This window comes from Podarcis filfolensis (assembly GCF_964270895.1).
Source record: "Podarcis filfolensis genome assembly, chromosome: 7".
NCBI classification, from domain to species: Eukaryota; Metazoa; Chordata; class Lepidosauria; order Squamata; family Lacertidae; genus Podarcis; species Podarcis filfolensis.
In genome coordinates, this window is record NC_139603.1 from 31,811,942 (window position 1) to 31,839,700 (window position 27,759).

The window sequence follows — 27,759 nt, forward strand, 5'->3', positions numbered from 1 at the left end:
TTTGTTTTGTTTTGTTGTGGTGGTGGGGTATTTTCATGGTATGCCTTCTAAGAGAGTTGTTCCAGGAACAACTGCTGCTATCTGAGAGGCTGACTGGTTTGCACACAATTCCATAGCTGGTTTAAAATAAACAGGGACATAATCCTTCGGAAATTAAGATTCAACAGATGTAAAGCAATGTCAGGCTCTGGAAAGACATAACAAAATTTATGCAGCACTCAAGAGAGAATCCAGGGAGGAGGAGGCTGCAGATTGAAAACATCACTTTGGAGTCACTTCTGATGTTTTATTCCTAGAGGACAGAAAAGTGCAAGGCAAACAGTACCTCAGATATTAGGCTCATCAGCAGGAGGCACATACATAATCATTTATGGACAGTGTGTGTAGTTCCACTGAAATGTCGTTTGTGTCTTGTCAGAAATATCCTACTGGCCAAACATAGCTATAGTTAAATGGTAGTCTATGCCAGAATGTTAGGACACCCCCAAATGCTCTAAATATTGACAATAACAATATCTGTAACAGAACTTACCTTATTGACTGAAGCTTGGAATTTGTGAGGCGACTGAGGGATCAGAGTTGAGAAGGGGCCTGGTTTCCCTCTCAGGAAGTGAGGCAACAGGGACGAAGCACAACTTTTTCAAGGCCTGGGAAAGTAATACAAATCTTATGAGGAAGAGAAGCAAGCTGTTACCTTCTGTTATCACCGCAAAATGGTGATGCAGACACAGAGCCAGTCGCAAAAACGGAAGCAGAGATGGCATAACCAGCAGGCTGACACTGCTGTCTACTGATAGCCATTTCCAAGGACGACTTAGGTAAGGTTTTTTGCCACTGTTTTTTTCCTTGTGGCAAAGAGTTCCATATTTCAGCTTTCCTCAAGTTAAGTCCATTTGCTCTGGAGGTATTGAATTTGCTGGCGTAGAGTCTCTAACTGAAGAAGACTTTACTGTATTTTCTTTTACGTATATTTTTTTCCTCTCAGAGGACTGTCACGCATTTCCTGCAACTTCTTCTCCCACTCTCCTTTCACACTCAGCTTGTACCTCATCTCCTCCACCCAGAAAAGAAAAGAAAAGAAAAAAGAAAAGCTGCCAGTGTCTTCCTTCCTTCCTGGGTTCAAATACCCACTCAAGCCATGAAGATCTTGGAAAGGTGGGATATAAATATTGTACTACTACAAGTAATAATAATAATAATAATGTCACTTATTCCTCCTATAACCCCTTTCCTTTCTATTCCACAAATTTTAAAAACAACAACCATATTTATTGATGATAATTAATATTAACCTTTCACCTCTCTTTCTAATTTCCTTCGATACCTGCTATGGCCCTTTCCCCTCAGAAGGGAGAAACTTTTCTTCTGTTCCCACTCCCCTGAACTTCCCTGTCTCCTGCCCACCTTTCCTCAGATTGCAAGGAGTTTGTTGGTGCTGCTGTTGGTCTAAGCAAAAGGTTGTGGTGCAGCTGAGGGGCAAGGCAAGTGAGGAGGCCCTGAGGCCTACCTGAAAGTGGTCCACCGGTTTGTCCCGGCCCACCGTTGAGTAACACTGCCCTAGAACGGGACTGGATACTTGTGACCCCGTTGTGCCATGCAATTCAACTCTCTCCATTATAATATCCTCAGCTATTAAAAGTCTGCGACATTCACTTGCATTTGCTTGTTGTAGGCTAAGGGTGTATTCCTTTCCTGGCAGAGCAGCTATTCCTTGTTAACCAGCTGTATCAGACCCTCCAAGTGCCCCATTTTTTTCCAAAGACGTCCCTGATTTAGAGAAGCTATCCCAGTTTCTGATTTAATCCCAGAATGTCCCGCTTTTCCTTAGGATGGCCCTGTTTTCATTGGAGAAATGTTGGAGGGTATGGAGGTACCCTCTCCCCGAGCCGTCTGAAGACAATCCTATATGGGGAAGTTTTTAAAAAATGTTTTATTATTTTTTAATATATGTTGGAAGCTGCCCAGAGTGGCTGGGGCAACCCAGTCAGATGGGTGGGGTATAAATAGTAAAATTGTCATTATGGAATGGGACGTGCCTATTTTCATTGGAGAAATGTCGGAGGGTATGCTGTATGTGGGTTGAAGTGCACATATCCTGTATGAAGAGGTGGTCATTTGAGAGAGACTTCAACTAGTGTGTTTTTTCCTATGTATATATTGTAGCTGAATTTTGGAACTTCGTCAGTTTTTAATTGGCTATTTAAGGCAGCCAATGGGTTGATATTTTATAAAATCATTACCCTTCTGATCTTGTACATGCTGGTGTGCATTTTTGAAAAGAGAAGATCTTCCAATTTCTTTTTGCAATAGACAGCTGCTGTTGTAGTTTTGCAAGAAGGTACTGTATATAAAATTAGGAAAGATGTTACCTTTAACTATCTGTTGGTAGAGGAATATGCAGCACCCTACATCAGGCTAACCAGAATCTGGTATTGCTTGGAAGCTCAAATATTCCTGCACCAGCCCAGCCCAATTTTAATCTACCATCTTCCCTATTTTGTATTTCAAATGTCCTCTGAAAACAGCCTGCTGAGTTTTGCCTGTCATCTTCTCCTCCCTTCCCTCTAGCCTTCACCACCCCTTTTCAGTCGTAACCTTTCACACACCCCTCCCACCTTCTGTCCTTTACAAGGACACAATATCTCCTTCCAAGTAGGCTTTACACTGCTTGTGTGAGCAGCTGACAAAGAGAACAAGTAATTTCTTAGCATTTCAATGTTGGGCTGCTTCTGGTTTTGTGAGTGGCCTGTGCACCTGTTGTGATAAGCAGAGCTCCCTTCACAGCCCAGTTGAAAAGAGGCCACTTCCCCCCCCACACCCTCGCTGTTTTGTGAATGCTAATAATTAAGAGAAAGGGTCGAAGCTGCGATGAATTCTTTAGCCTCACAAAACTTTGTGTTTTGATGGTCTAAAATAAAGGCAGCCCCCCCCCCCACAAGCCTCTACCTCAACTGTTTGGTGAGTAGCCTACAGAGAAAGTTTATAATACAATAAAAAGGGAATGACCAGCTAATTGAAGTGGATGTTTGCTTCTTCCAACAGAGTTTGGCCTGTACCGTATCCCTCTTTGGGGTGCCTTCCCCTCATGTGAACTTGCACGAAAGCTTCCAAAAACCTGTCAAGATAGCGAACGACTAAAGCCAGGGTTCCCCCTACCGCAAATGTGCCTCTGCTATTTACATTTCAGGTTTTCTACTTCTTGTGCCGCCTTGACAACTGAGCCAAGATGTTCATGGCTTTGGCATTTTGTTAGGAATTAGTGTGGCATTTGTATAAAGAGTGTGCAAACTTCAGCAGTCAGGGCAGCCCTCCAATTCACCTGTGTTGTCAGTCAGTTGGTATGTCAACTTGAAGACAAGGCAAAGCTTAAAACCCTGGAATTGTGACAAGTGCATTCAGTTGTCTGAAAAAGGCATGGTAGATGAAGAAGGAGAGGAGGGAGGGGGGAATAAAAGGCTGAGAAGGCTACCCAGCTGCCAACACAATGCAAGCAGAGGCTTTGGCTGCCGTTCAAAGCCACTCAAAATGAGTGTTTCAATTTAATACCAAATTAAAAGCAGGCAGTGTTGTATAGCACAGGGAAAAGATTATACATTAATACTTCCCCCACCCCCCCACTCCCCACCGTAATCTAAATGATCACACAAAAATAAATAAAAGTTAAGCTTCCCATCTCTCTCTCCCCCCTCCTACATTAGCTCCCTTTCCTTTTCTGGTTTTTTTTTTTTTTTTGGTAACCCAGATTCTTTTGCGGGGGCAGGGGGAGAAAAGGAATGTTTAATGCACAGATTCATCCATGCATCTCTTACTTCTGCTTCCAAAGTCATTCTGCCTTACTTGCTGATTTTTTTTAATAAAAATGCTCTATTAAATGCAATTAAAAGATCTGCTTGAAAGTTGTAAGCTTGCACCCCGTTAAGGAGAAATGAGCTTGCTTGAGGGGGCCTGTGTTCTGAAGAGCTGAACACGTAATATCCATAGAATATAACTGGTGCCTTCATTTTTTATTCCTTGTGTGTAAGAACATTTTCACAGAATGGACTTGTCCACACCAGAGTTTACTGTGTGTTTGCAGCTGTTTGCGTTCCCATTTAATTTGCACAGTCCACATGACATTATCCTCAGCCATGAATCTCAGTGCTTTCCTGCTGTAAATTCAGGTTTAACTGATATGAGGATAATCTGATAAACTCTGGGAAATCAGGTTCCAATCTGCTCCACTTTGGGTAGCAGACAATTTGTTTTAGTGTTTTGGGGTGGGTAGAACAATCATCACTTTCTGCTACTCCTCTTTCCATGCCCACTGCCTCAATGCTTTCATTTCTTTTCTGGCCATGCTTTTAACTGTTTTGGCACACTCCTGACCAGAGCAAAGCCTTTTACATATTTTCTTTTGATCCCTCTGATTTGCACAAAACTAGAAATCTGCACAAGCAACCCATATTAAAAACTGTGTGCTGAAAAATTATAATTGCCTAACTATGATTTTGCACACTTCCTGGGTGGGGATTTTTTTAAACAACAACAAGGTGTGCATGCAGCTATCTGTTTGCATGCCCTGTCAGTACTTGATGAGCATAATAGAACCCACAGATTAGAAAGTGGGGACAAACACAAAAGGGAACACCTACTGGTATGAACAGGAAAGACCTATACAAATTCAAGTGTGTGTGTGTGTGTGTGTGTGTGTGTGCGTGTGCGTGTGCGTGTGTGTGTGTGTGTGTGTGTGTGTGCGCTATTCTGGTCTAATTCAAATGGGTGAAAAGTGGATTAATAGATAAATAATGCTCAAATCTGGACAAGCCCAACATAAACTGTCCTTTATTTCACAGTTCCAAAATGTTTCTTGAATTCAATGTGGTGTTGTGACAATTCTTGTTTGTGGATGTTTGGCCAGAAACTAGGGTGGCAAAGTGTCTTATTTTGCAGAGGAGAACCATCTGTTTGAATGGCTATCCAATCCAAGTTTGGTTTAAAGATAAAAAAAACCCTGAGAAGGGAGAGCAAAAGTACCAAAGTCAACAGTACCTGAAGAGCAGGCACATTGTCCACCTAGTTAGTCACAGTCTTCCTTGCTCTGGTGATATGTAGTATTTCTATTTAAATTATAGTTAAAACCATCACCACACATCTCCAGATATAAATTAGCATGTGTACATTTTTTTGCAAATCAGTGTCCTCTTTTGCCCTGTAGTGCCCTGTAGTATATTCTTAGGGCTGGATTAAGTTGGCAAGTCCCAACTGGCTGCTGAATCACAGTTAAATGTAATGCAGAAAGATGATATGGCTCTACTTCCTGTCAGAAAATGGTAGCTGGGGCGGGGGGACTTAAAACAGTTTTGTTTTACAGAAAGGGAAGGGAAATATCAGAGACAAGCAGGAGCTTTGTGTATGGCAAGGGATGTGGAACCTTTCAGATGTTAGACTACAACTCCTGTTGCTCCTGGTCAGTAAACTTTTTCAGCAGGGGGCTGGTCCACTGTCCCTCAGACCTTGTGGGGGGCCGAACAATATTTTTTGGGGGGGAGGATGAACAAATTCCTATGCCCCACAAATAACCCAGAGATGCATTTTAAATAAAAGGACACATTCTACTCATGTAACAACACACTGATTCCCGGACCATGCGCGGGCCGGATTTAGAAGGCGATTGGGCCAGATCCAGCATCCGGGCTTTAGTTTGCCTACCCATGCTCCTGATCATTAGTCATCTTGGCTGATGCTGGAGGGAACTGGAATCCAAAACAAAATATAGAAGGTCACATGTTTTACATCCCTACAGCATTATATATATATATATATATATATATATATATATATATATATATATATATATTTCATTTTAAACAAAAAGCTGGAAAATCAGTATACTCCTCTGTCTCTTGAATATAGCACAGAATGGTAAATCAAATGGGCTATTCTGACAGGGTATGCCTTGTGAATTTCAAGCTGATAGTATTCAGGTACTATTACATCTGTATCTTGCCCTTCTAGGACAGAATACAAGCTTCTTTGCCTCACAACTGCCCAGTGATGTAGGTCAGGGATGGTCAATGTAATGCTAATCAGAAGTTTTGGGTTCCAAGTCCCATAATTCCTGAACATTGGCCATCCTTGCAGATGCTGATGAGAGTCCAAAAGATCTGAAGAGCACCACTCAGGCTACCTCAGCATAGATTTTCCTGAGAGAACATCACTGTCCCAAGGTCACCCAATGAATTTCGTGGCTGAGTGAATATTTGAACCTACTTCCCTATCCTACTCTAACTGCTACATCACACAGGCTCTTGCACCACATCTGTCTTAAAGGTAAAGGGGCCCCTGACCATTAGGTCCAGTCGTGACTGACTCTGGGATTGCGGCGCTCATCTCGCTTTATTGGCTGAGGGAGCTGGCGTACAGTCATGCGGCCAGTATGACTAAACCGCTTCTGGCGAACTAGAGCAGCGCACAGAAACGCCGTTTACCTTCCTGCCGGAGCAGTACCTATTTATCTACTTGCACTTTGATGTGCTTTCGAACTGCTAGGTGGGCAGGAGCAGGGATCGAGCAACAGGAGCTCACCCCATCGCGGGGATTCAAACCACCGACCTTCTGATTGGCAAGTCCTAGGCTCTGTGGTTTAATCCACAGCACAACCCGCGTCCTACCAATCACATTATTGCCATTGTTTCAAGTGTGGAAAGACTTAATTCAGACATCCCATTCCCACTGGGGATAACGCTTTTCATACTGACCATGCTAAACACCCATTTGGCTTGAGAAGAAGTTTGAATACAGCATCAAAGAAATGTATCTGATGTGGGAAAAATGGGAGATGATTTCTTCTTCAGTTTGGTTAGCTAAAATGACTTTGATATGAAAAGGGTCTTGTTTAATTGCTTAGTGAACTTTATCAATCAACTTTATCATTTATATTACTGTTTGCTAAAAAATTGCAAATATACTAGTGACTCCTTGCTTGTGTTTTTTTATAGCTCTGCTATTTAGCTTCTTCGGTTACTCTACAGTTAGAGTGTTCTCCCTTTTGTTCTCTTCTTATTTGATGTGATGGTGCCTACACAGAATTCTTTTGCATGTGCCCTTCTGCTGCTCTTTCCTAAAGGAACAAGAGATTTGTTTGAATTACTTTAATTGGCAACTACTTGTTCAAACACCTGAGTTCGGCCGCAACAGCTCTTTCATTTGTGTATCCAAACAATAATGGCTCTTCTCTTTATGTAGCTTCAGCTGCTATATTAATAGCCAAGGATTTATGGAACTCTACATTGCACTTGATCACAGATACCCAAGGATAACGTCTAAATGGGATTAGTGTGCTGTTTTTCAGATGGTATATTGAAACTCAGAGTTTTGCCATAGGAACACAGGTAGTTGATCGGAACAGGTGTGGAGCTCTGATTCACTTGTATCCTTTTGCCCAGTGGACTACATTGACTCTTCGCATAGTCAGCATGAGTAGACTTTTTACATGGATGTTGACTGACTTGTTGGTCATTTGATTCTTCTGGCCTATTCACATTCATCTAGACTTAGTTACAGCTTCAACATTTAATGTTGCCTGACTAATTTCATACAACCTTTAGAGCACATGGCAGCATTGCTTTTTCAGTCAACCTGTGCTGACTTATCATAACCAGTGAGACTTCTATCCATTATCCATTACTGTCAGCCCAGGCATGGCTTAGCAGAGGCTCAAAGCATAATTTAGTTGATTCATCAGAACAGTGCAAGACTGAAATTTTTCTGCTGCTTTCTAATATTCAATCTGGGCTTGAGCTGTGAGGTAAATTTAGAGAGAGGCAGAGGCCCAATCCGAGTCCCTAATAGAGTAGATTGATACCGGGCATGTCACACATTTGTTAGTAATCTACAGTTAAAGAAAAGGGTAACAAATAATGTATTTCCTAAGAAAAACCTGAAGTAGGAGGGTTGCACACACAGACATTTTTTTTATTTACATGATTTATATGCCACACTATAACGAAAGTTCTCTGGGGGCTGACAACATAAAAAAACACACCATTAAAATAAAAAGGCAATGTAAGCAACAAATAAAAACAGTACAATAAGATCATAACAGTTAAGCCAAAGCCAAGAGCAAATAAGTAAAACCACAGAGGCAAATCAATTTAAAATAGAAGGCAGAGGGATTTGTCAGGATTCAGTCTAACCCAGACCATGGAGAGACCTCTTCTGATGAAAAAGCTTAAGGACCTACAGAGAACCCCAATCCTATAGAAGACCAGAAGGAACTCACAGTAGTAGCCTGAAGCGACCCATCTCTGGAGTGCCTTGCCTGGGGTCTCCAAGCCCTCCCCCATCCTGAACACTGTCTTGATCCCCAATTCTCCCCCATCTTCCTGCAGACGTCAAAAGTAAAGACAGCAATGGACCCTAGAGGAAGCCAAGAGTTGCCAGAGAAGTGCCTGTTTCGCTGCCAGATGTCTCTCTTGTCAGGGGTCTACTCAGTAGAAATGGCCTACCTGGATCTACCTGGGTCTGATTGGGAGAAGAGAAAAAACCTGCCTGCAAACATTAATCTAACACGTAATCTAGTAGCAGAACAGCTAGCTATATAAGTCTCCAACTGACCTTTAGCAGGTTTATACCACCCTTTTGAACTCATCAGTCTCTAGTGTGGGAAATCTTCCTGGCTCATCCCCTGCTACATTCCTGACTCTGGCTCCAGACTTCACACCAGGTGCTGGTTATGGATAAAACTCCTCAGAGCTAAGCTAAACTGCATGTGATCTGAAATGAAGAAAGAAGGGGGAGGGGAAGCTCAAGTATGGCTGTGTTGGAAAGGCAGAGTAATTCCCCTCACCTCCGTTTAAAAACAACAGACAAGAAAAAAGAGACTGAGATTTGTATGTGCTACTGACTGAATGTAATCTGAGATAAAGTTAAATGGGCCATAAATCTCTTGCTGGAAGGAAAAGAATTTGGGGGCTGTGATAAGAATGTTGCAGAGATTCTGGGAGTTGGAAAGGAGTATTACATCTTCAGTGCGTTTGAAAACTGCCCATCTTTTCCTAGGCTGAGGGGGAAATGGCGAAAATCTGCGACATGTTTTTACTAGTGAGACAGAATGGTTTCTAGCACACTGTCACCTGTTCTGAGACATTAAAGCAAGGAACGGAGAGATAAGACCAGGGGTCAGCAAACTTTGTTCGCAGGGGGCCAGTTCACTGTCCCTCAGACCTTGGGGGGGTCAGACTATATTCTGAAGAGAAATAAAATCCCCCCAGCTCTCCCCTCCCTTCTCCAAAGCACCGGACGAGCCCCTGTGTGTTGCGAGCAGCAGGGGCTGGCAGCGGCGGCAGGATGATGAGCGGCACGAACGGGCTGGCTCTGGAGAGGGGCAGCTTAAAATGGCGCTCAGCCAACCGCGGCTCAACAAAACCCACCCCCTTCCTCCTCTAGGCAGGGCGGGGGAAAGCCAGGAGGAGGGAGGGAGGAGGCACCACCACATTGTGTGTGTGTGTGTGTGGGAATTGAAATGGTGCAGAAAAAAAATATGGCACAGCCCAAGCAAACAGAATCCCCACGCCAATCCACACAGCGATTCCTGGACCGTCTGTGGGCTGGATCCGGCCCCCAGGCCTTAGTTTACCGACACATGGATAAGACCTCTGAGAAACTTCAAGATTCAGTTCTGTGGCTTCCATCCCAAACCACGATGGGAGAAAACAACAGCTGAGAAGGGAAAGAGACAACACCATATATGGACAGAAGGAATCTCCATGGATATAACAGTTTTCACACGCAGGACAAAATAAAGATAATAGTTTGAGTTTCTCATTTGAAGCTTTATACATTTATATATTGTAACATCATGAATGGAAATAATTATGTAGCTGTTGACTAAGGGATTATTATTATAACTGAAATGTAACTGACATTAATTAAAGATTATGGAACACAGTGATATAAGATTGGAAATGCACCCAATCCACCATGTGGGGAGCCACTTTAACTAAAATGTATTAATTGGAAGTTGATTGGCACTTTGATAATTGTATATTTTGGGAATTAATTGTTGTTATAATTTGGCTATTATTGGGAGTATGTTGAAAAACTAATTTAAAAATTTACTTAAAAAAGAAGAAAAGAAATGGTAAACAAGCAGGATTTGTTCCAGAAAAAAGCTGGTGGTTTTTATTGTCCATTGAGACTTCCTAATGCTGCTATTAGTGAGACTGATTAAAGCAAGAAATTATAGTGAAAAGGCCATCAGATGCAAAAAAGGTAAAAAAGTACTGAAATGGATACATGCAAACAGATTTACTTTTATCTGAGTTCTCTTTTCTTTTCTTTTCTTTTCTTTACGAGAAGGAAGGCAAACTTGCAGTCTGGTTCTTTTCCTTCCTGTCCACCCTGTTAGATGGCGCTGATGGATTGATTTCCATTGTGGCACTTATTTGTTATTGTAAGTCCATATGTGTACAGATCCAAGTGTAAGATTAGGTTCTCCCTCCATTGTTAGGGACAAGCCACTCAGTTCATTAAACCTCCCTGATTTGCTCCACCACCTGCTCCTCTCTCCTCCTGACCCTGAAGACCCTGACCATTTATTTTCTTCTTCCTCTGGTTTTCCCACTTGATTCCCTTTCTTTCATATATTTTCTGATGAACACCCCTCCTTGCACATCCCTCCTAAATCTAGATCTTACTGAATTCTAGGAAGTAAACACATGTGCTTGTTACAGTCTTGTTCACAAGGCCCATTGTCACCAGTTTTGTAGTGGGGAGACTAGTTAGGTTTGCAATCCTGTACGCACAGAATAGAAATACTTTAATGACGGGCACCTTTTACAATTTATTGAGTTCTTCCTGAGGGCCTCTTGTTTGATCTGAAAGAACTAAGCATCCTTCAGATCTGGAAGCAAGCATACCCTTGTTTCCTTAGACATCCGTCCCACTCTTTCCTATGAAGACTTCTTCCAGATAAGCCAGGGGACAGCACTGCAGCCTAACTTTAACTTTTGTAGGCTCTCTAATCCTTTCTTGAGAGAGCTGGGGAACTATGTGCTGCCATTCCTTTTCACAGAAAATTTCTCAAGCCTGAAGGTGGATGAGAAGCTGAGGCAGACAGACATGAGAATCATAGAATCATAGAGTTGGAAGAGACCACAAGGGCCATCGAGTCCAACCCCCTGCCAAGCAGGAAACACCATCAGAGCCCTTCTGACATATGGTTGTCAAGCCTCTGCATGAGAAGCGTGAGGAAGTAAAGGAATCGCTTGTCCCGGGGTCACCTGAAGTATTTGGGCAGTGTGAGATTTATGAGGGGCATTAGCAATTCATTTCCTGGCTTTAAAAGCTTGAGTGCATAATGAAGGTGGGATAGAGAATTACATTGCTCTTGTTGAACAACCCCTGCTTAAAGGAAATCATACTTTTTAAAAAGACATTACCAGTTTAGCCAGATATCCAAAGTGAAAAGTGGGTAAGTCCCTGCCCCTCCAACTTCTTGTCTGCAAGAATAATGCTAGCAAGCTAAGTTACTGGTCTTGCTGCTTTTCCTTTATACAGTCATACCTCGGGTTACAGACGCTTCAGGTTGCATGTTTTCTGGTTGCGCACTGCGCTGAACCTGGAAGTACTGGAACGGGTTACTTCCGGGTTTTGGTGCATGCACAGAAGCGCCAAATTGCAATCTGTGTGTGCGCAGATGTGGTGCTGCGGGTTGTGAACGCTGTGGGTTGCGAACGTGCCTCCCGCACTGATCACGTTCTCAACCCGAGCTTCCACTGTATTGACATTGAGGGCCAAACTATGTGTGAAGTTAAATACTAAATGTGCCTTTGCATCTAACCTGCAGGGTTTTAGTTTTTTGTTTTTTAAAAAAGCAAATTGCTTTAGTTGAACAGCAAGCACCTACCAAACAATGACTGCAGCTTGGTGGGCACAGTGTTTAATGTATGAATGAAGCTCCCTACCTTTTTTTATTTGTTAGGCAGCAAATGCCTTGCCAAAGCATTAGGAGTGATGTAGCCCACAAACACAAAAGGGGAGCTTTGAGATTGCTGTGGAATAGAGTAGGTGAAGCTGGGCAGGGGGAAGGCAGGGCTGCTGTACCTTTTAAGAACCGTGAAAGAGATTTTTGCAGCAGGTACACAGCCTTTCTCAGTCTTACACCATGGCGAGCTGTACCTGCCAAAATTCCCTCTTCTGGTACAGGAGACTTCCCTCCAGTGCACTTGGTCATCCTGTTAGACTGAGGGTCAAATATAGAAATGATTCTGCCATAAACAGTAAGATAACAGACCCTCCAAGTGTCCCTATTTTCCAGGGACAGTCCCGGATTTACAGAAGCCATCCCAGTTTCTGATTTGATCCCAGAATGTCCTGCTTTTACTTAGGATGTCCCTGTCTTCATAGGAGAAATGTTGAAGGGCATGGAGTTATGTGACCCCTGAGTCAAGGAAATAAGTAACTACAGTATACAATCTTTAGAATATGCCTGAAGGCAGCCCTGTATACGGAAGTTTTTTTAATGTTTAATGTTTTATTATGTTTTTATATATTTTGGAAGTCACTCAGAGTGTCTGGGTCAACCCAGTCAGATAGGCAGGAAAATAATAATAATGGGGAAAACATTCCTATTTTCATTAGAGAAACGTTGGAGAGTATGAGATAACATGAATGTCTGTATGTGAAGCAAAGTATTTTTCTAAAGGCAGTTAAAACAAGATGTGTGTATGTGTGTGAAAAGAGTATTTTTAATATATTTCTCCTCCCTCCATAATGTGTTAACATGGTGGTTAGCAAATCAGTAATTTCCAAAACATTAAAAACACTCACACACTGTATATGGAATATAGAATGGAAACTGTGGATGAAGAAGTGAATGAATGCCAGACTAGTAATGTAGCTATCTAACATTTCAAGTTAGATGCAGGGTGATGCAGGGTGATATTGTGTGACATTCAAAAGCAGAACCATACACCTAACCTTATGATGATGCTCCTAATTTGAATACTGTGTTAAATAAATTCTTCTATCTACTTCATTCAGAAGCCAGTGTGGTGTAGTGGTTAAGAGTGATAGACTCGTAATCTGGTGAACCGGGTTTGCATCTCCGCTCCTCTACATGCAGCTGCTGGGTGACCTTGGGCCAGTCACACTTCTTTGAAGTCTCTCAGCCCCACTCACCTCACAGAGTGTTTGTTGTGGGGGAGGAAGGGAAAGGAGAATGCTAGCCGCTTTGAGACTCCTTCGGGTTTTGATAAAGCGGGATATCAAATCCAAACTCCTCCTCTTCTTCTTCTTCATTCATTAGAGCCTTGAGTATAATTTAGGCCTGATTCAGACAACCTTTTCTGGTTTCCTAAATCATGATTTATGCATTTGTTAACCCCAGTTAAAAACAATTGTCTGAAGCTGTTCACTAACTATGGTTTACTAACAATGGTTAATAGGCACTCACTAACCAATGTTTATAGTTGTTTTATAAACATTGGTTTCTGTTAAGCATAGCTTAGCATGATGTCTGAACCCAGACCTGGTTAAAGGTCTGAAGCCACCAGAAAACCACCAGTAAAGAGTGGCTGAAAATTTATATTCCAGAGGGACATTTCCCCACTGCCCAGGATACACCATGGGAAACAGCACTGGAATTGCATAGTGGCTCTATGGCTAATTTTGGATTTTAATTATTTAGATCTTCCACCACCCTGTTACACACCACATTATTATAATTTTCTCCCTTCTCAGAAGTCTTCTACTTCTTTCCTCTTCTCATTTCCCTTCAGACCAGTAAGATATAAAGTTTATTCCCCTTTGGCTACTGATCTGCAATGTGATCTGATTTTTGTTCATTTATTTTTATAGTTGCAATATTCCTTAAAGAGATGTTACTCTGTTCCTTCCTACTCAGAAGTAAGCTTCACTGAGTTCACTTGGGCTCAGGCTCCCTCCCAGGTAGGTGTATAAAGGATTATCAAGTGAAACTGTTTTTTGCACTTCCTGCTTTTGTAATTCAGACGTGGGTTGGGTTGGGGAGGAACTGATTGCAATGTACATCTGATTTTAAAAGTGACTCTCTTCTTAATTTTGCTAATGAAAGACTGAAAGCAGGAGTGACACATCTCAGACTAAAATGGGTTCTATCCTTCCTTGTGAAAATGACCTCTGCTTTTTCCTTGCACAGCAGATGGTAGGATAAGTCTATAAATCTACCCTGTTTTTGGCTTTCAGATGTTGGCAAGATACATGCAAAATTGCTTCTGATTTTTGTTTCAGGGCTGGTTAGCTGGAGCAAAACATATTCCATGCTGTTCTATTACCACAAGGCCTAAGGAATTGAGACTGTTTGGCTCAGAGGACAAATGAAATGAATCCATCTTTTATAAGCAACTTGGCTCCCCCACCCCACCCTTTTGGGCTGTGTGACACAAACTGGGTCCAGTGCCAAGTCCCAAGTTTAAATTTGGGTTTAACTTGTTTTAAAACAACCCCACTGCTGTGTGATAGTAAATCACTGTGAATAGTGTAGCAGCTGAAACTTAATGGGATTACCTAGTGTTGCAGCCCCCACTGAATAAACAAGACAGGGAGGCTGTGAAGGGCACCAAAACTGGTTTGCATGTTGTCAGCTGTACGGTGTCACAGACCATTTGGGCTGCTTTAAGATTGCTGACACTACTAGTCTTAGAATTCCTCAGAAAGAGGATCCACTCCTTGTTTTCTCTTGTACATTTATTGAATCTGATTAAGCAGATTCAATGTCCTGCAATTTTAGTTTAGGTGTGCTCTTGTACTACTTTTATTTTCCACACTGTGTTAATTGCTCATCAGCAGTGCATGTTTTAATTTCAAAGGCCATTTAATTTTCTAGGTGCTCTAGCTGGCCCACATAAATGGTAATTAATTAGGCTCACGGGGATGGTATCAGGGGTCACTGAGCATGTTCAGTGTGTCCTCTGTTGCCATAATAGGGTGTGCAGCAGTGGGGCGGGGGACAAGAGGGAGCAATATTCCTTAACTGAAGGGAACTTTGTGGGCTGTGCATGAAATGTCATAGGGTAGATCAAAGACTCTCTGCAGGGAGCAGGAAAGAATAGCTGCATTGTATATGAGACAGAACAGAAAATGGGGATTCTTAAGCCGGGCTCTCTGGAGCCCTGCATAGTTGTGAAATTCGCTTTAGTGTTGGTTCTGGAGTATATCTTATTAATTTTCACATTAACATCAGTTAATCAATCATAATAACAGCAGCACTTTCAGCTGAGCCCAGAAACAGACTGGCTACTTTTGACAAACAAATCCTTACATTTTAGGAGGAATCTCCATACATTGGGACACACTGTCTTTTCATTATACTGACTGATTGTAGAAATTTAATAATTCAGCCACAGAGTAGCTCAGAGTAGCATTCAAGTTTAAATACAATAAGGTCTCATTCCATAAAATATTAAAATAAGCAAAAATTGAGGCTGTCATAAAACCAGAACTGTACTCTCAATCGGTCCAAAAATTCTTTAAATGCCTAGGGAAATGAAAAAGGTCTAGGATCACGACTCCACATATCAGAAGGCCTCATCTCCAGCCACCTACAAAGGTTGCCCCATATAAAGTGCATTACAGAACTCCAAACAGGATGCTATCAGATCACGGATCACTTCGTTTTATGTTACGGTTTATTTATACACCACTCTCTGGAACAAAGGCTCCCAGAATATTAATGCAAAGGGAATTTATACAATAAAAGTACAATCAATACATCCAATCAATCCATCAAAATAATATAAAATAGCAAAATTGCTAAATACTTGCTATGAATACACTGGGTGAGCTGCATTCATGCTCTTATCACATTCCTCACTTAAATGCTAGGTTAATTTACATCCCTGTTCCCTCCTCACCTCTCAAGGCTCTCAGCAGTCACCCAGGGGAGTGCCTTTGCCCTCATCACAGGGGTGATCTAAATGGCAATCCCACCTAGTGAGATCCAGCAGGTGGCTAAAAGAGAAAGACACTCTTTCCTTTCTGGGCTGACCAGGTGAGGCTGGCGCACTATGGGTTACCTGGTGCCCATGGCAGCCTCCCAATAAAAAGGCCTGCCTCACCCTACCTTGGGAAAGCAACTACAGCTGTGGCAAATTTCTTACTCTTGTTCTTTATGGGTGGAACTAGCTGCCCAAGCCTCCTGGTTTCTGCAACAGGCTGCTCTTCTCCATTTGTAGCAGAAAGCAGTGGGAGGTGAATGTAGGTATTCACCTCCCAGCCAGCAATAGTGTTTTTACTGCTACATGCCTGCTACGACCAGGCTATCTCTGTCTAGGAGGGGCCACAGCTAGTCTACCAGTCTACCAGGAGGACAGTACATGCTATGGAAGGCAATATGAACCCCTGGTTTGGATCTAAAGTTGGACCATTTGTTGGTTTTGAGCGATTTGTTGTTCTTAAATACACTTATGGGGAGGGGGAACTAAAACAGCCTTTGTTGTCGAGGGCTGGTGGAAGATGTAGTTGAAAACATCGGGAGGGCACCAACTTTGTGAAGGCTGAATGAGATGATGTCATACATGGTCATGTTAGTGAGAGTTCATTATCAAAACTGATTTCAGTATAGGAGATCAGCAGATACACCAACCATGAAATAATGGGAACAAATTTATGAATATGCTACAATGACAAAATTGGACACAGAAAAATGTATATTTTGCAAGTTGGACTCTATTTTTTAAAAAGTCAAATTGTGGTGCAATGTGTGTTTAATGTTTTCAATATGCGTCAGATTCAAGGTACTGCATGTGTATTTAAATGAAATGCTTCATTGTCTTCTTTGAGATTGGGAACAAAGTTTGTCTTGGCAGGACTGCCTAGCAACATTATAATTTCTCTCTGTTTCTAGTAGAAACTGATTTAACAAACTTGTTTTTTTTAATGTAGTTTTGCAAATTGTGAATATAAACAGAACAAGGCAATGTTTTACAAACAGACCCAGAAACCAAGTGAAGCTTAACATTTTAATATGAATTTAACATAAATGTTCAGCTTCAGGTTTTATGAGGTTAATTTGGTATTCAAAACCCAACATCTGAATTGTATCCACAAGGCTCAGTATTTGTATTTGGATTCAAATTCAACCGTTTCCTCTTAAGTTGTACCATCTTTAACTTCAGCACTAGTTCTGCCCCCACTTTATTCCAATTCCCAGTTAAATGACAAAATTCTGATTGTTTTACTAAACTATTATCGGAATGCAGTGATCATTTCACATATTTCACAGGAGCTTTATGAAAACACCAGGAATTCAGACTGGAAAGAAAAATATGTTTTGAGGCCTTCTTGAAGCTGATTGGCATCAGGGTTCACGTAGGTTGGAGCTAGCCACCTAAACAAAGTCAGCAAAATCTGGCACTCTGTTGTCACTCTGTTTAACTGCATCCTGTTAAAACCCTATCAGCTATGAAAAGAGGTGCTGTAGAACAGTGTACTTTATGTTAACTGTTATCAGGCTTTTTCAGAAACCACACTGATTTGAATCAGTGACACTTTTGTGAATGTTTTATGGGTGCAGAAGTCTGCAAATCTCTAATGGTAATTTGGGAATGATATACATCAGTATTATTCTACACGTTCAATCAAATCGCTGTGTGTGTCTTGCCAATTAGCACACAAGTGATGCTGTAATGGGTATTATTTTATGTTTTTGAATGCAGTTCTGCAGATGAAGAGTATTAACCTTTTCAGGGGCTGGGTAGACAGTGAGAGGAGATTGCTTTCTTGCTTTGCTTTCGTCTGAGGACAGAGATGTAAGGAGTTACGGTAGGTTTCCTATATCCACCAAGCTCTGTGGGAGTAATTTTGAGTCCCAGAGGATTTGAACTGGCATGCCTTGCAATACTTTCCAAGGTTGCATCACTTCTAGCAAGTTTTTCAAGTTCTTCTCTGTGGTATCTGAGATGTTTATTAATAAGTAATCCTAATGGCAAGCTAGAGGCAACCAGATTAATAGGAGAAAAATATTGAACAGCATGGTTGTATTATCATTAACTAGGAGCGGTGATGCAAACAATAAACAAGGAATGGGTTATATTTCTCTGTTGCATCTCAGTAACTTGGTCTCTGCCAAGTGTGTTTATATGCTGCACGGACCATTCCAAAATTTACATGAATTAAAACAGGCCTGAGAATCCAATATAAAATAAGAAAAGTTTTATCCAAGGATTTGCAGGATTTGTGCATTGGTTTGGATGCCATTTTTGGATCCCATCCAAGCTTGTGGTTTGCTTTCTGTAAAACTGCATTATTTTGTAGAAGGAACTGCTGAAGTGGTCAAACCAGTTTCTTTGTTGGATTATTCTTTGTGGGGGTCATTCTTTGTTACTATGTTAAGCATTTATTTATTTTTATACAGTATATTGTAAACATTCATGCATGGCTATAATATCAAAAGGTGACATTTGTGAAAGAATTATCATAGACCTAATCCCACATATAGTGCTTCAGCTAATTTCCAGTGTAATACTTTTAAATGGAATCACACATTAATTTGCTAGTAACCATAACATTTGTAAGCTGGTCAGATGTTTGAATGCTGCTGCCCAAAGCTGTAGCAAGTGAATGTATGCATGTATGTATTAAGTAGTGGGTTGACAAAGCAGACGACACAGAGATTTATCCAAGTAGTTCTTTATAAGTAAGCTGGAACTGAACTGAACTGAACAGCTCAGCCGGCCTGCTTTTATAGGCAGCTGACTGTCGACATTGTAACAACAACAACCCAGGGTTTCCTGCCTAAATTAACTGACGTGGACCTGAGTGAAAAGTATATACACAATACCCCTGGTAGCCAGGGTGAGAACTTCAATACATAACAGTATGTATGTGAGAAGATAGCGGGCAAGAAAGAAGCAGAAAGAGAAACATTAAAACATGTCTTCTTCAAGCAATTTCAAGATTGTCCTGCTCACATTTAGCCAATCTGGGATTTACAGTTCAGACTTGTGCATGTTTATTCAGAAGTAATGATGCTTTCAGGTAGGAGTTTATTGTGGGATTGGCACTGCTTATGCATACAAGCTTTTCACAGCATCCACATTACATCATTAACATTAAAAAGCCAGCCCATATTCTCCCCTTTAATCCAGATTTCTGCAGAAAATCCAGCAGGTTAAGTTTGTTTGTGTGAATGTGTGTACTGTATTTGATATGTGTTGCAGACTTCTAAACTGCTTAGACATCTACTTTGGCATTAAGTGGTATATAAATTTCATAATAGTAAAGGTAGTTAAAAATAATAACCTGTTGCTAATTTCTTGTTGGCAACATCTGAACCATTTCCAGTATTGAGCCCCTATATAAAGTACCCTAATTCTCACTGAATTCAAAGGTACTTATTTCCAATCCCTTTCAAATGCATCTTGGATTCCATCCTTATTTATTGTGTGGATTTTCAGAGGATATTTTCTCCTCCAAATAGAAAATTGTGAAGGCATAGATACCATTAATTTATTACACTTTTATTCTCTTCTTCCAATGAGCTAAGGATAACGTGTGACATACATAGCCCCCCAGCCCAGCTTTTACCAAGGTCATTAAAGACCATGGCAGGATATAGACAAGTGTTTCAACAGGCATTTTGAAAAGGTGTATATGTGTACGGAAGGCTTGGAGATGTTTTATATTATTTACCCTCTCTGTGGTGACTCCTGTTTTAAGGTTTGTTTATGAAGGAGGTCTACAAGGGTTATCTCACCATGTGATCCATTTAATTGCAGGGGATGTTTGATTTACTGTCTAGGCTTAGGTGCAGATGGTTCTATTTGTCTTTTATCGATAAGGGTTCTCCAGTGATAACAGGTGCTCTCTAAAAAGCAGGCCTGTTGGTACATTCCCCACCCCCACCCCTTTCTGCAATATTTGTTTAGGGCAACAGAGCATTGCTGAATTCTCCCTATACAATGACTGTTCAGGATCCCTGCCCAGTAGAGGAGGGGACAGATGGTAAAACAGGCCCAGGGGTTCCAGTTTACAAGGGCTTCCTCAAATAGCACACGAAGAATGATACGGTAATAAAAAGCCAGCCACCTTGTGCCTTTGTCCTTCTTTGTAACTACCAATTAGCTGCAGTTTTATTGTCGCTGTCCATGGCTTACATGCTACAGGAGCAACACCAATTTCTTTGTTATTGCTCTTGTAATGTTAGTAAAACTATTCCAGTGATTTGAGAACAAATCTGTAAATACTTCCCCGGGTCAAAAATTATTTCCCCCCTCCTCTTAATAGTGCCACGTTCTCATTCATTCTCTTCTTAATAAGAAACACATGAGTGGTCTACAGTTCAGGTTAATTTACAGTCATGTACCAGTTTCCAGGGATGCGGGTGGCGCTGTGGTCTAAACCACAAAGCCTAGGTCTTGCTGATCAGAAGGTCAGCGGTTCAAATCCCGCGATGGGATGAGCTCCCGTTGCTCAGTCCCAGCTCCTGCCAACCTAGCAGTTCGAAAGCACGTCAAAGTGCAAGTAGATAAATAGGTACCGCTCCGGCGGGAAGGTAAACGGCGTTTCCGTGCGCTGCTCTGGTTCGCCAGAAGCGGCTTAGTCATGCTGGCCATGTGACCCAGAAGCTGTACACCGGCTCCCTCGGCTAGTAAAGTGGGATGAGCGCCGCAACGCCAGAGTCGGCCACGACTGGACCTAACGGTCAGGGGTCCCTTTACCTTTACCTTTACCAGTTTCAAGCAGATAGCGATATGGAAATTTTTCATTTTCCATATGATTGTCTATCTTGTTATTGCGAATTGTGATTTCGGATCTGAAGCTAGGGTGGCCAGGGGCAAAACTGAACAGGGTTCCTACAGGCATCTGCTTCTGACAGGCATCTGGTTGGCCACCATGAGAACAGGATGCTGGACTTTGACGGGCCACAGGTCTGGTGCAGCAGGTCCCTCGTTTTGTATATACCGTATTTTTCGCACCATAGGACGCTCCGTCCCATAGGACGCACCTAGTTTTTTTGGGGGGAAATAAAGGGAAAAAAAATTCCCTTTATTTCCCCCCCAAAAGCAGGTCAGGGAAACCGAACCAGGTCGAGGAACAGCGGGATGGTGGCGCTGCGCCTCCCTGCTGTCCCCCGAGCTTGTGGGGCTGGCTGATGTCTGCCTGGCGCGCGGGGCGCTCTGCTTCAGCGGGCCCCACCCGCCAGGCAGCAGGCTGCTATCCGCAGCGTGGGGAGCCTTGCGGGGAACTCCTGCAGGGCTCCCCACGCTGCAGATGTCTGCCCAGCGTGAGGGGCGCTCTGATTCAGGGCGCCCCGCCCGCCGGGCGGCAGGCTGCTATCCGCAGCTTGGGGAGCCTTGCGGGGAACTCCTGCAGGGCTCCCCACGCTGCAGATGTCTGCCTGGCGCGAGGGGCGCTCTGCTTCAGGGCGCCCCACCCGCCGGGCGGCAGGCTGCTATCCGCAGCTTGGGGAGCCTTGCGGGGAACTCCTGCAGGGCTCCCCACGCTGCAGATGTCTGCCTGGCGCGAGGGGCGCTCTGCTTCAGGGCGCCCTACCCGCCGGGCGGCAGGCTGCTATCCGCAGCGTGGGGAGCCCTGTGGGGAACTCCTGCAGGGCTCCGCATGCTGCGGATGTCTGCCTGGCGCGAGGGGCGCTCTGCTTCAGGGCGCCCCTCGCGCCGGGCGGCAGGCTGCTATCCGCAGCATGGGGAGCCCTGCGGGGAACTCCTGCAAGGCTCCCCACGCTGCGGATGTGTTCCCGAAGCGCCGGGCGCTCTGCTTTCAGGGCGCCCGACGCTCCGGGAAGCAGGCTGCTATCCGCAGCCTAGACAGCCCTGCGGGACCTCCCGCAGGGCTGCCTAGGCTGCGGATATGTTCCCGAAGCGCCGGGCGCTCTGCTTTCAGGGCGCCCAACGCTCCGGGAAGCAGGCTACCATCCGCAGCCTAGACACGGCTAGCGGAGCGCTGCGCTAATCCCGAAGTTTGGGGCGTGCGGAGCTCAGCGCGCCCCAAGCTTCTGGGTGCCGGCAAGGTCTCCGCTAGACGGCTAGCGGAGACCTTGCCGGCACCCAGAAGCTTGGGGCGCGCTGAGCTCCGTACGCCCCAAACTTCGGGATTAAGTCAGCACTCTGCTAGCCGTGGGAGAGCTGGGTCTCCCATGGCTAGCGGATAGCTTCCTGAAGCCTGGAGAGCGAGAGGGGTCGGTGCGCACCGACCCCTCTCGCTCTCCAGGCTTCAGTGAAAGCCTGCATTCGCTCCATAGGACGCACACACATTTTCCCTTGCTTTTTAGGAGGGAAAAAGTGCGTCCTATGGTGCGAAAAATACGGTATGTGAGCCTACTATATGGCTCTGAATAGGCAAGCAGTGGCTATATCAATTAACTGAGGCTGTGCAGAGTCCTCTTCCCCCTAGTGCTGTAGCATCTATTGCCATCATGGCAACATGACTTCAAACTAGTTCATGGTCTTGGTTCTTTAATTGTAATAATGGAGTAGTTTTTTGGGGGTGGGGGTAGTAGCACTATTAAGCCTAGAGTCTAAAATTACTTGTGCACCCCTGACTGCAACTCTCCTTACTAGCTCTCTGAACACATTTTGTTCCCTGTATCTGCTTTGCACCAATGAGACAGGACAGTACTTACTCTGAAACTCGGGGTGGGGTGGGGGAGAAATGCCCACACAAAACTTACATAAATCACCTTGACAATTTTCTGAAAGGCAATTGTTGTTGCAATCCCATTCCCCCCCTCCATGAATTCATTGAACACATGTGGCCATTTGTCTAAGCAGTTCTAATATTAGTTCTATATCTCAAATCATCTTACTGACGATTTACTCAAAGCGACAGTCAGTGGATATTTGTCAGGGTAACATTCTTTGATGTTCCCTATCAATGAAAGTAGCTTTGTCTGATGAGCCTGAAAAGCAATCTTACAGTTTGTCTGGCACATGATGAGGTTTTAAAAATATATATACCATATGTATATATATATTTAAAAGCACTACTTCAAATCTGGAATTCAATTATTTATAAAATAATGTGTTGTTCACAGTTTGGAACTAGAGTAAGCCTGTTAATGAAGAAAAGTGTGAGGGTGGATGTCAGTCATCCATATGGGTTTCGGACTAGTAATTGATTGCTCAGGCCAAACTAGATACAATAGTGTGATGACGGACCTACCAGTATTTTGTTTAAACTTGGATCTGCCACAGTCATGCATATACCTTGTGTGTGTATATATATGCTGACTTCAACAACATAAGGAGTAAATAAATGAAGTGTGTAAAGCTTTCCCCACATTCATGGTTTATGCTCCCACATTCCACCCGCCAACCCCTCCACCGGTTGGTTTTCTCCAGCTGAGCTCCAAAACTAGAAGGAAACTGTGCTGGAAGAAAAGCATGGGCTATTCTTCTCATTTCCAATGTCTTCTGCCTGTATTCCTGCTGTTGCTTGTCCTTTATTCTGAGAAAGTGATGAAATCTTATTTGTTCACTAATGGCTGGACCCTTGTGGGGCTTCCTTCCTCTTAATCAGCAACAGGCTGTTTCTTTGGGGAATGTGCTAATATTTGCATCAGTCATATGCTCCGGGGACAGGGATGTTGCTATACAGAAACATTCAAGTTATTAGATAAGTTTGGCTGCTGAGTATAACTACCTGTTTGAGGGTTTATTTAATATTCATTTTGTAGGAAGGAAAGACACAGGGGTATAAAGTCCAGTGTTGGAAACATTATTGATATTTGGTATAGGGAGTTTTCAAGTTTACATCTTGCTTCCAGTGTCATCCCCACCCTGTTTTTTTCCTTCAACCAGATTAGACTCCTGTAAAGTGAGTATGTTGCTTATTCTGTAAAGGTGAGAGAAAGGAGACTCTGGAGAGCAGTGCAACAGAGGAACTGCTCTTCATTTGTGCTGCTCTGTGCTATAGTTCAATTTTGCCTGCCATTTAACTGTTTAACATGAGCTCAACTGAGGAGCAAATGTAGCATGTACATGAGAGGAGTTTTCTTTGCTATATTTTAATATATTTCTATCTAAGCCTTGATATTAGGAACGTGTTCTAATTGTTTTGCTAAAAGACACCACTTAATAATACCAAACAAGCTTTCCTGAAAGGGTCAGGAGATGTCATGAGGTGAGCAGTCTCGTGGTTAAGTATACTCGAGGTGGTAGGGCAACAGTTCCCATTTCTCTGCACCTGCATGTCCCTTCCCCAATATGTATTGGGGCACACTGCTGCTGCTTTCCCCCTTCATTCTTTCTCTTCCTCTCCACTTTCTTGATTCCTAACTGGGGCTTAAGGTCCAAGGTTGGTATGGAATTATTCTGGATAGCAAGGAAATGATAGATTAAAGCACATTGATCCATGAGCAGTCAACTTTGTACTATCTTACATCATGATATGAACCAGAAGCATAGAATTGTAGAGCTGTAAGGGACCCTGAGGATCATCTAGTCCAACCCCCTGCAATGCAGCTGTCCCATATGGGGATCAGACCTGCAACCTTGGTGTTATCAGCACCACGTTCTAACCAATTGAGCTATCCAGTTGCCAGCTGTAGCAATTGAGCATGCACTTCACACCATTCCCAATGAAATGAACTCATGAAAGTTAAGGTCTGTTAGCTGTGGTTGTGTGTGGAGAGAGGACAGCTTGGGGAGGAGGAGGAGGAGGAGGAGGAGGAGGAGGAGGAGGAGGAGGAAGGAAAGTGGTTATCAATCATTCATTCCGGTTTGTCTGTAGTTTGTTTCATAGTACAAATGTTACCCCACACTCTCCAGTGCATTTTCCCATTACTTTTTGAGAAGTCCATTTTCCGGGATGGGGTGGGTGGGGGAGAAGACAGCAGGCTTGTTGCAGAAGCACTTAATTGACTTTAATTGTGCAAACCCTGAATTTGCCAGAATGTGATTGAATCCCACCCCAAAGCTGTGACATTCTGGAAGCGCCTGTGTTTTATGTATTAACTATGAAGAAGTATATGTTACTTCCAATGAACACCAGAAACGCAGAATGAGGTTTGCTGAATCATTAAGACTGGTGCATTGTTGTTCTTTTGCTTTATATTTTCACACTAGCCCTGAAGAAGCCCTGGGGCAGCATTGCTGCCACTTTTTTTTTTTGCTTCAGATTGGGAGCAGCCTTCATTTTTTTGGGTCAAGGTAGCTTTTGTAAAAAGGCACTGGATTAAAACAATGTAAAACCCTCATTTGGCCTATTCTGCCTAATATTTGTGCCGAGTTTTACTTTCTCTGAGGTCTGCTCTCTAGATTTTCTTTCCCGCAACAGCCCTACTACCATGTGGAGACCTGCCAGGATAAGGCTCACCTCTCACTAAGATGTACTTTGCTGAATCCAATCACTCAGGTATGATGAGCCAGGCTTCCTGAGCATCAGAAAAGAGGCTTGAAAACAATGACAATAAAGACAGATGGATATCTTTCAAGTTTATTAATATAAACATTCAGATTTAAATGTGACCACATTTTAAATGGAAACTAAAAGAAATGAAGCCTTAAAAACAACAAGCCATAAATCATGAGATGGGGTTATTAGTGCGCCAAGGATCACCTGGTTTGTGGAGGTGACATGTGCTTGTAATGGCGGAGGAGGAATTCCAGGTGGATGGTGCCTGTTATTTTATCACCCCACATTTATGTAAACAAAGGGATGAAGCAGGCAAACTTACTCAAGTGAATCTCTTCTTAATTACAGTTTGCCCACCTCTTCTTGCAGCAGTATTCCAGGAACTTCCAGCTCAGTTTTATAAATGGCTCATGTATCTGCAACGGCAGTAGAATTTTTGTCCTAATTTGCTCCCACATGAATAAACTGAAATGGACATCTCATCAGCACAAAGGATGCACCGTTTTGCATCTAGATTCTGCTCCCAAGAACAATTGTGCTGAGGTAGGGAAGAAAAAAAGAGAGAGAGCTAAAATCCCCAAGAAAAAGAAAACCGATGATACAGCAGCCTGAACGCAGTTGCTATTCAAAGATGCTTTCCCCATGTGCTGCACTTGCATACAATGCCAAAGTCACAGCTGATGCGTGTTCTGTTTTATTTCTTTCGTGAATCGCACCCCAAGGTGATTTAACAATAAAAACATCAACAATAAAAATGTATATCAAAACAATTTCAAGTCCAGTACAGATGCAGACTGGGATAAAAAACATTCTTCGCTATAAATGGCTGGCTGAAAATGGAAGGTCTTCAGTAGGGGACAAAAAGATAAGAGGTAGTGCCAGCCTGGCATGTTGTCTTGAATGTATATTTTACTTCGTTTTTTAACATGCTGTAGGCCACTTTGAAACTTTTGTATTAGCAGTGTATAAATGCCCATAAATAATAAAGAAGAAGACCACCTACAATGCTGTTTGCCTCTCTGGTCCCACTGTAGTAGAAATCTATCACTTTCTTCATACAAAGCCTGACTTCTACCTGTACATATTCTTACTTTCCATTGCCATAGCAAAGCAATCTAAGACACACTTATACCACTCCCGTGGGTAGCCAGAAATTGCTCTATGTCAGGACCTCACACCTAGAACAGTATCCACCTCTCTGGAACATATGCTAAAATTTGACAGCTGGGGTTGTTAAACAATATGATGGTGAGCCCGTGCCTGGCAGGAAAAAATTTATTGCTGAAAACCATCGCAAGCCAAACAGTTAACTGAATGTACATTCTCAGTCCCAGGCAAAGAGAAAAAAACTGGGTGGTCCTGCTATATTTCTCCTAAGTCGCTCAAGAGCACTAAACTAGGAGGATTGTAGGGAAGGTGAGGTCAGTTTATTTTGAGAGAACCTATTTGAAAACTAATTTGTCAAATCCTGGCAGAGTGATTTAATGGTGAAACTAGAATAGCCCGCTAATGGCAAGTTTTAAAACATTTTCTAAATGCAATCGAAATTCACATATGTGAAGTTCTGGGCTGATAGGCCCTGTCAAGGGGAGATGAAATCTGCCAGGCCTTGCAAACTATGGCCCTGGGTCTACTGAGGGTGTGTGTGTGTAAGAAGGATAGAGTGCAAGGGGGACAGTATGAAGTGTTTTATTAAAAACCTTTCTTTCCTACCTTCATCGTTTCCAGTTCCAGGGGGGTGGGGGTGGCTAGAGCATCTACATCATGGGTAGGCAAACTAAGGCCTGGGGGCTGGATCTGGCCCAATCGCCTTCTAAATCCAGCCCACGGACGGTCCAGGAATCAGCGTGTTTTTACATGAGTAGAATGTGTGCTTTTATTTAAAATGCATCTCTTGGTTATTTGTGGGGCATAGGAATCTGTTCACCCCCCAAAAAAAAAAATAGTCTGGCCCATCACGAAGTCTGAGGGACAGTGGACTGGCCCTCTGCAGAAAAAGTTTGCTGACCCCTGATCTACATCATAACAATGCAATAAAATAAAATAAGAGAAGATAAAAATGCAGCAATTAAAACACCACTATAAACTTTTTTTCAGAACAGTTTTTCATCACTCAATTACTTGTTAATATAATTGCCTTCCAAGCTTGCCTTATCTACCTTGGATATTTATAAAAAATAACCAGTTTAAAGCACTTTTGTTTGTTTGTTTGAAAGCTTTTCTTACCCACCCCAAATAGTTGGAAAGGAAGGAAGGAAGGAAGGAAGGAAGGAAGGAAGGAAGGGAAAGAAAGAACAGCCCTATTATTTCCTAGGACATTCTGACTGTGATATCTGTGCATGTGTCACAGAAGGTCCTCAGATAGATGATCCATGATATCTCTGAGCTCTCACAAATGCACATGTATGGCTCACACTTTTTAACTGT

General features: G+C 42.8%; 2 long non-coding RNA genes across 2 annotated transcripts; one reads left to right on the forward strand and one right to left on the reverse strand.

Annotated features, from left to right (window-relative positions):
• On the reverse strand, positions 1 to 1,747 carry LOC310767244. The gene is made up of 3 exons (XR_014550790.1): positions 1,300 to 1,747; positions 533 to 647; positions 1 to 187 (listed from the first exon to the last, which is right to left on the reverse strand). It is a non-coding gene; the product is annotated as an uncharacterized lncRNA (long non-coding RNA).
• LOC310767222 lies at positions 993 to 26,337 on the forward strand. The gene is made up of 5 exons (XR_014550767.1): positions 993 to 1,155; positions 13,840 to 13,929; positions 17,243 to 17,356; positions 17,676 to 17,781; positions 25,255 to 26,337. It is a non-coding gene; the product is annotated as an uncharacterized lncRNA (long non-coding RNA).
• Positions 26,338 to 27,759: the final 1,422 nt, after the last annotated feature.